The following is a 9,843-nucleotide window of genomic DNA, read 5'->3' on the forward strand; positions in this document are numbered from 1 at the left end:
TTTCTGACAAGATATGATCATGTTGACAGAAAGTAATTTTTTAGTGGTTATGTGATGCCATGTCTGATGATCCACTAATGATCAAATAATTATAACATTATCGTCATTTAATTAAAGTTGCTCAGTTTCCAGAACAACATCATAAGGTATGGTTATACTTCCTTTCTTCGAAGCAATCTAAAAGGGTGATGCATGTACAGACAGTAAACCAGTGTGTGCAGTATATATTTATTCCTTTAAATTATACAGTTACGAGAGCTTTGTGTTGTGCAATATGCCATCACTTTACAGTAAAATATTGTATTTATTTGATTTCTTCCCACCTTGTGCATGTTTACAGGCCAAATCAATTATTTCATTTCCATGGGCTTGTTCTCTCATGCACCTTTCGGTTCTAACCCTAGAACTTTCGTGACTGAAAAGAATGAAAACATGAAATTACATGACTTATTGTATCTTTGGCATACCATAGCGAAGCTTGAGCCTGGTTAGACAATGGATGAATCATTCACATTAAGCTACCACAAAATATTCTGCAGCGATCATGAAAAAAAAAAAAAATATCTTACTCAACTTTCGCTTGCCTCCCATTCCTGATTCATGTACTCTTCCGTAAATATGTGAACTTGAAAAATCTGTAACTGGAGAAATCCTACACCAGTTTGATGAAACTTCTGTCCTTTTGTTTATATGCTTTTACTCTTTTTTGGGAGAGTTCACAAGAACATGGATATCAATTGCACTTAAGGATGGGACACTCATAGGCTAAGTCTAGTGAAAGTAATTTGATAAGCCAACCAAAGAAACAAAAGTTGGGTGATATGCTGCATTGTGACAATTTACTATGACAAACATATCTATACATTAGACACTACTCTATCCAATAATGATAAGCAACACAAATGGGCTCACTAGCATGGCCTAGTGAAACTGTAGTGACTTCAAATTTTTGCAGATGAATTCTTACATCATTCGTCAAATGATTTTGACCATCTCCAAAGTGAGAGACAAGATGCCCCGTGTCCTTTTTCATGTTACCAGCATGACTGAGATCATGCAGAGAAAGTGAAACGGAAATATATTGATGCTATTTAGGGGTGCAATTTGTCAAAGATGTTGTACCTGCTGTAGTGAAGTCATATTTTCTGACTTGCTAAAGACTGAAAATACCCGTCATGACTTTGCGGTTTTATCAATTTGTTTATTTGATTTTTGGAGGATTTTATGACAAACCATGACAACAGGTATCAATACTTTGGGGTTTGCTTGTTTTTTTTTTCATCTAATATACTGATCAAAGTAATAAATGGTTTATGCCCACAGGTTTGTAGGGTTGTGTAAAGCTGGAAATATATGTGACCTCCATATATCCTTCACTGTTGAGAGTCGGGGAATATATTCACCTTGGGAGTTAAGTCACTTTGTGGGCAGTGCAGGGATGCAGTATATTCAACCTTTTATGTATATTGCTGTGAGTTAGAGAATTGGCTCCTTCTGTAAAATATTGGCATTGGGGAAAAATACTCTTGATTTGTACTCCATATTCAAGACTGCTGATATCTGAAAGTCTCTATTCAAGTTACATTCCTTTATAAAGCTGTCTTCAAGAATTCATTGGTCTAATGTTTAATGGCATACACCCTATTGTATTCAATGCCTCGAGTTCATCATTTTTGTAAAAGTAACACTTTGTCCTCTAATGGAACTAGATACATACAATGCTGATAAACAAAATAAAATCATGAATTCCTTCCCTCTATAAGGTAGTTTCATGCAACTTTTAATACTGGTATATCATATTTAAGCATGAAATTAGAATTGATGTGCAGAATATGTCTCTTAATACCACTGACCCACCTGGACATCAAACAAAATTTGGAGATTAACTGACCTGTCTATGTTGTAAACATCTGACATATCTCATCTCTCGTTTAAAAAATCTATATCAAAATTGGTATTTTACAGCAAAGCAATTCGTACTGTACGTACAGTATCCACATCATAGCATCAGATTTGAGCTATCATATTGATTGATGCATAGCTAATATGTATTAAGCCATTGACTTTGATATGAAAAATGTAAAGGAGAGTATTTTCTTTGAAAACAAAAGCATTTTTTCAAGACAGAAGAACGGTTTTTGCTCTTTAGTGCATGCCAGTATAAATGACTGGCTCTTCATGCAGTACAACTATTTAGAAGCTTGGTGTAGTAGGAATGGCAGGGACAATAATTGAGCAGTGTTTTGCTATTCTGATTCAGGCAATTTTTGTTCGGCATGTTGGGCGTAATTGCCCTGCCCTCTTCTCAATTTTGTTAGTTCTTGCCAAGAAATGCTGTTTGCTCTTTGCACACGTATTGGACAAATAATCGTGACATGACTGGGGTACTTGCAATGTAACTCACTTGCCAAACTGTCATTTGTTTGGCCTCATGTACTGAGGTATTTCTTTCTTTCTTTCAGTTGGTGCAATTATGGTGAATGTCTCTGCTTGTGTTTCCTCTTCAACAGCTTATACCTGAAAAAAAAAAAGATGTATATGTCCCTTCAAGCTTCAGTGTTCCCTCTTGTTCTGTCTGGTCAGTAAATGTATTGTCCCATTTGTACTCTATCATCATAAAGAATTCTTTTTGTGTGTGTACACTTCGATAACTTGAGGCAAAAGTTTTATGATACATTTAATGCATGTTACTCAACTTGTGTCAAAAGTGGACTTATTTGTTACGGAGCCAGGGAAAAACCTGGAGAAATGTGACATCTGCAGTTGTATACATATGCATATATATATGCATACATGGACGTATATATATATATATATATATATATATATATATATATATATATATATATATATATATATATATATATATGATCATAGAAAATGATACTGTCTTTATCAGCAGTACATGATATTGTATTTTGGATACTACGTGGTACCTTGTGCAATGGGTTCTGACTGGTGCAATTATGTGATCATGGTAAACACGTATTTAATGCTATGGTATTTACTGGATTATTTATTTAAATGCGCTATTTCTGGCAACATATACTAGTAGCACATTGCTGAATTCTTTTCATGGTGTTTCATTGTAAAAGCTAATCAGTTGGTGGTGTTTGTTTTTTTTTTGTCAACAGATGTGAAATATGTTGTAAGTGTGATTTTTTTTTCTACTGAGGATAATTGGATGGTGGGGGGGGGGCAGTTTTTGTTGTACTTTGCTTATAAGGAAGAAATTGGAGCACATTGTTTTGATGCAGTTGGTTCTGTCAGGAATGGCATGTCAGACTTCTGAGTATAACATTTTTGTATGAGTCCAGAGAAATCAGTGATCACTTTATTAGACATGAAAGTCATATTTTCACATGAGTACACAGTAAATTAAGAGTGACAGAATGTGGTGGCGGAGAGAGATATCAAGATTCAAGGCAAGGAAAGTGAGAAAACACCTTGCCTGGAAGAAAACATGGTATGAATGATAAAATGTGAAATTTGTAGATACAATTGATGTGCCTAATGTTTTTTTGTTTTTTTTTTAATAAACTGTTCAAAAAATGATCATGAAGATTATCTGACAGGAAGAAGTGTTGACTTGCTGGTAAATGTATATTGTGTCTATTATCTCGTACATATTGTATGATATTCTCTTTTTCACGAACTGAAGCATTCCTGTTCTTGCTATACACACATGTAACAAAGAAATGATATTACTTTTAGAGACATATTTCTTGGTTCAAGTACAAGATGTGAGTGTGTGTATTTTGTTAAAATGTTGTATTAAGAGTAGCATGATGTCACATTTTGGAGTCGACTTGATGTAAATGGTTGTTGTTTTGTTCTGACAAAGTACTTGAGAATGTATTGTAGTATATGTTGAACAGCTGTATTTGTGTGCATTTTGGGGGGATGGAATTGTTGGAAGACAAAAACAACATTATGGGTCATTGTACTTGTGTCAATAGCCAGAAAACTACTCTCCTCACTTCTCAGTGTATTCTTTTTTTCTTTTTCTTTTTTGGTAATGGTGACCAGGAAATCTATTTTTTGTTTTCATCACCAGGTAGTTTGATTCTTTTTTTAATTTGCATACTGTAGTTCAAGAGATTAAAAAAAAATAATGGTTTATGAAATTGTGCCTGGTATGTTAAATTAATTATGTAGTGTAGATAGGCATATATCAAAGAAATTGAAATGATAAAGAACCAGTAGAGAGATATCCTTGTTTCATCCTTTCTTTACGTGTTCTATCACTACATTTCTTCCTTCTTCAGTCTACTCTTCTTGGCTATCTATATCTTTCCTATTAATATATGTTTCTGTCTTTCTTGCTATCTGTTAAAAGTCTTTACCTTTTCAATTCCCTTCAGTGTAAAGGTTTCTATAAACACAAAATGTGTAACCATGCAATGATTGCTGCTCTTTCAATGTCTGTCTCTCTCTCACTGTCTCTATATCTGTCTCTTTGTGCATATATACATATATACTCATCACCCTCTCTCTCTCCCTCTCACTTTCAATTTCAGTCTCTTACGGTGTATCACTGTGTGTCCAATGTTATCCTTGCCTCTATTGTGCATACACATGTATATGCATACATACACAAAAGTTGCTTCCACATTGAAGAAGCTGCACATTGCAAATCTCAACTCAGCGTGTGACTGGACAACCCTGTATAAAAAAAGGGGAGAAGAGTTATATAGGAGACAGCTCATGTTTACCTGCAAAGCTGCAATTATTGTCATTGGAGTAATGTCTGTGCGAGCAAAATATATGATATTTTCGTACGTGTAAATGTATAAATATTTATATCTCACATGTACACATGCACATTGTGTTTTTGTACGCAAAGTGTTCATTAGTATAACATTGGTTGCTGGGAGAAGGCAGCAGTGACTGTGGAATAGTGAAGTAGGCTTCATGCACAAGCACACAAGATAGAGAGATAGTATTATTTGTAAAGTGCACAAAATAAACGAGGATTTGTGCATGTCACACAGAGTTTGAAAGTGGTGAATTGAGAATGGCATTACACACAACAGTACAACCTGTAAAAGATGTGAAAAAAAGTATGAAAAAAAGAAAAAAAGATGCAACTCCTGTAAACAGCACGTACTGTATATGTTACATATATTAACCTCAGATGCACACAAGAGGATGTAGTCTGCACACTTGATTCTTCTTCGATTTTGTCAATATTTTTGTGGCCATGCTGATAACTTTTTGTGAATCCTTTATTTTAGGCACATGAAAGATGTCCTACTGGAGTGAATACATACTTGCTATAATGGTCAAAAAGAAGGATTAAGGCCTCAAGGTTGTTCAGCATTTGAGTTATTTGGGGTGAAAGCAGCTGCAAAATAATGTCACTGAGAAATGGCACTTAAAAAATCTGGAGAATCAAACAAATGAAGAGAATTGCATGACCATTTATATGTCAACAAAACTTGATGGATACTTGTCACATCTTGAAACATTCTATCTAGATAATGTAATAGTGACTTCACGCACATAAGCCCCTAATTTTTGTCTTGCATGTGCACTGTGTAATGTTTTCCCTGATAGTAATCATTCATTATTGTTGAGACAGACATTGCAGTTTTTCACACGTTCAACAAGGCTTTCAACATTGATAAAATGCTGATTTAAATGTCAGGATTACCTTTTTATGGGTTTTTGTGTATTTTTCAGCATCGTGTCTTAATCTGAAAATGACAGTTTATAGTAAAAAACATCAAGTTTGTTGCTTCAGACAACCAACAAGACTCCGAAACTCAATTCAAAAGTCAATTTTAAATTGAAATCCCTTCCTTGTGAATGCTTGTTTGTTTTTCCAGAGTCACATTGCATACTAAACAAATAGATAGTGCTGTGGAAGTGACATTTAACTGCCTAATTACAAAGACAGTTATTTGGAGATGATTAAAGGATGCCCAGATTATGTCTATTCTGGCATGCAAATGACCATAACATAAAAAAAAAAAATACTGTGTAATGATTTGGTTTTCGATTCACTTTGTATTTGAAGGGTTTGAGGGTTTTCATCTTGATTTTACAGATATCAATGCCTATGTTGAAAGTATAGGTACTTTCAACTGTCCAAGAGTTACTGCGATGAAACTGCGTAGATATATACCTGCTTGCACTTTAACCATTCTACTTTTACGCTAGGCACAGAGGTGTTAGAAATGTACGGCAGACTGTGGGACACAAATGTCAAAGTTACACCTGTAATAACTCAGTCTGATGGTCCAGTATTGATTGATATGAAAGTATGGGTCTTGTCAGGAGTTTGATGATAAAAGTGCACTTGCTATACTTGTGTGTATAAATGTGTGAAAATGGTTATTTCCATAAATTGTGGACATACATCTGATAAGAATGTACATGTGTACTGCTACCAAGGTTGAGAAATGTCACTGGATATGTATAGGCCTACCTGCATCAAGAGCAGAAATGCTTGATTCGTTGTGACTTTTCCATGAGGGAATTTCAGGTAAAGTAGGAGGATCTGCAGACTATTCACACGGCCGTGAAAGGATTTATAGAATAATTGGTACAGAAGTGAGTGCAAATTTGTGTGTGAGTGTGTATGCGTGCATGTGTATGTGTGTTAATGTGTTTACATGTAACGTGTCATATGCATGTCAATCTCTTCTTGAGCCACGCAGTCTTCTGAGTATTTGCAGTCATATTGGTTGATGCAACAATTGATAAAATGTATTGAACAGGCTATTCAAAACATTTTGTAAGGTACTGTGTATGGTGATGCAGTCTTCAGGTACCATGGAAAGGCACAAACACACAATCTAATCTGAAAGGTTGCAGTAAACAACTCGTGTTAAAACATCTCGTGTTGATGTGTCTTCATATAAGAGAATCAAGATCTGTTAGCATTTGTGTACAAATTAATTTTCTTAATGCAAGGACACATTCCCATGCAAGTGCCCAAGATTAATAACGACCATCAGAATGGAAGAGTCGATCTTGAATACCTGGTAGAGTGGATTAGCATTTCAGTGTCTGTGCAGTCAAAGATGACCAGCAACTGTATTATGTGTACAAGATGCCAAACTTAATGGGCTCAAAATTTATGGTTTGCTGTAAATGAACTCTCTACTTTAAATCAGAGATTATCATTTGAGACTGGAGGAATGAACAGGAAATGATATGCTGTAAGTTGGAATTCGTAGATCTACAACTATCATGCTGTTCAGTGCATTCACAAATTGCAATTCATTGCAAAGTAACAAAGAAGTCAAAGTTATGATAGGCCAAGTCATGCAATGCATTTTGTCCAAAAAAAAAAAATGAATAAATAAAAACAAACCTCATGACTTTATATCCAAAATGCCAGTTGATGGTCTTTTCCAAACAACTTAAGATTAGCAACAAATAAGAATAAAAAGTAAAACTGTCCTGTTAAGATAGTAAGTATAAGGAAGAACATGTTTTCATTATCCACCAATCACATCACATTATGGTTTCATGTTATGTAGTGTATAGATAACATTGCCCTTTCATAAGACGCTGAAGTAACATGGATAGACATAGGTGGGACTTCATTCAGAGCAAGCTCATGATTCAATTACCATGCCATTTTATATCCCTTCTTGACTAGAACGCAACAGATTCTTCCTCCTTTTGGCCAATGTCATCTAAAATTTGCAAGGTAATTACTTTGCACTTCATGTTACTTTATAAGAATAATCAATTCTGCAAGGTAGTAATGTGGTATAGCATCAAGTGAAACATGAATCATAACTGTATGTCACAGCGAGGCAGAAATTTAACATCCAAGCTTGGTACAGTAGGCATACATGGAGTTGTGAATCCACAGAACCATGCTGTAACAGGAGTATCTTTTTACACTAGTGTAAGCTCCAGTTGAATAGAGTGAGTGCCGACTTTCTCTGCATGATACAGCGTGCTGACAGATATTGATCATCTCTGTGCCAGCTAAACAGTGTTAACACCGTTAACGTTGTAGCCAAAGACATACTGAGAAGAACAGTCGTTATATGATATACACGAACTAGCCTACAGTACAAAGGGTAAAACCAGGTTTAGATCAACAGAGGCAATACATGTATTTGATAAACCTCATGCGAACCATCTGGCTGTATGAGTTATATAGGGATGACAAAGAAGAAAACAGAAAAAGGTTTACATTCTTTTAAGTTGATTTTTGTTTTGTTTTATGTGCAATACACTGATGTGTGTAGTGTGTATGTACTGAAAGTACCAAGTAAAGATTAGATCAGGCTATTAAATGTAACTCCTTTATTGATTACATCCTCTTTTTTAAAGGAAAATTCTAACTAGGTATAGAAATTTTACATTTTACTACTCTGCATGTAGGGAGTCCTGGATCATAGGAGCTGATGCTTTCCTTTACCCAAAAAGAAAAAAAGTTGACCAAAGGATGTGATGTTAGTACAGTCAATTTGATATTTTTGCTTTTCCAGTTAAAAGGGGACTATTAAATAGAAATTATGACAAGTTTTAACATTTATCTTACATAGTATCCAAATAATTCATCATTGATGCAGACTTGATATTCAGAACAACTCAATTCAGAATGTTTTCTTTTTATATATATTTACCTCTGCTTCTTAGCAAAGGATGATGAAATGGTTATTAGTATAGCAAGGAGTATTCATTTGGTTGTATAACATTTCATGCCAATTTCCTTCTTCAAATTCTACTTGTTTATTTGTCAGGGGAATAATGCATATATATATAATCATTTGAATGAGAGTTGTACCCCCACACTTAGTGGAAGAGACTAATGCTTTTATTACATCTATTATTGACCATCTTGTGTTTGTTTGTTTGTTTGTTTTTCATTTGTTTTTTTTTTATGCTAGATGTACACAAACTACAAGAAATGTTTGTCGATGGAAAAAGGTGGATATGCTTTTTAGCCTGAAGCATGGAATATTGAAACTCACAGATATTGATGTACACTGTATGAATGTTCACACTTTTGAACACTGACACTTGTTAAACACAATCAAGGTGAAGTTAGTGTCTTTCTTTTTTTTTTTTTTTTTTTGGTCTCCTGTGTGAAGCCCTACCTAACATCCTGATGTGAGTATGTCAGTTTGTGATGCAACGTAGTGATTGTTGATGAATGTGTGACCACTTTTGTCATGTATCGAGATATCATACACAATGTTCATTATAAGAGTAACTATCTTTGGAAGTTACAGAGCTTTAGAAAGAGGCTATAACTTGTCAATTCCTCTCAAGCCCTACCAATTCCTCTTGTTCATATGTGACCAAGCATCACAAAACAAACAAAAAGTTGCACCCCTTGATTTTAAAGGTGAAATGGGTCAATCGAGTCAATTTTGAGTTTTTCATATTTTCTGAAAGAGCTAACCTTCTTCTACATTATTCTTAAGTTTGGGGTCATAACATGAATGGGAAAGTGTGTTTTGAGCAGTTTTTCTACAACCCTTTTTTGGGGGAGAGTAGAACGATCAGCTATGTCTTAGAGGCCCCCTTTCATTTCTTGAAATCCTTTGCATACTCTTCACTTTCAAGTCTAATAACTTTTGAAAGGATAATTCTACTGCTTTGAAAGTTGACATTGATTATGGACAGAATGTGTTGCTAGAGCATACTAAATTTCAGCTTAATCTGATAATCCCTTCATTGTTGTTGCTCCATTGGTTTACATCCTGTGTTTTGTCCCTTTCATCACACAGCTGGCACGGCTTGGTAGAGATTAGGTGCTTGAATAGACCCTGTACTTCAGAGCCTTTTTTCTCATTTCACACTTTTCCAGAGGTGTGCTTTCTTTCCCGTATTTAGATAGATTAGGGGAGTCCATTTGAATTG

Source organism: Diadema setosum, chromosome 18 (genome assembly GCF_964275005.1).
Source record: "Diadema setosum chromosome 18, eeDiaSeto1, whole genome shotgun sequence".
Classification (NCBI taxonomy): Eukaryota; Metazoa; Echinodermata; class Echinoidea; order Diadematoida; family Diadematidae; genus Diadema; species Diadema setosum.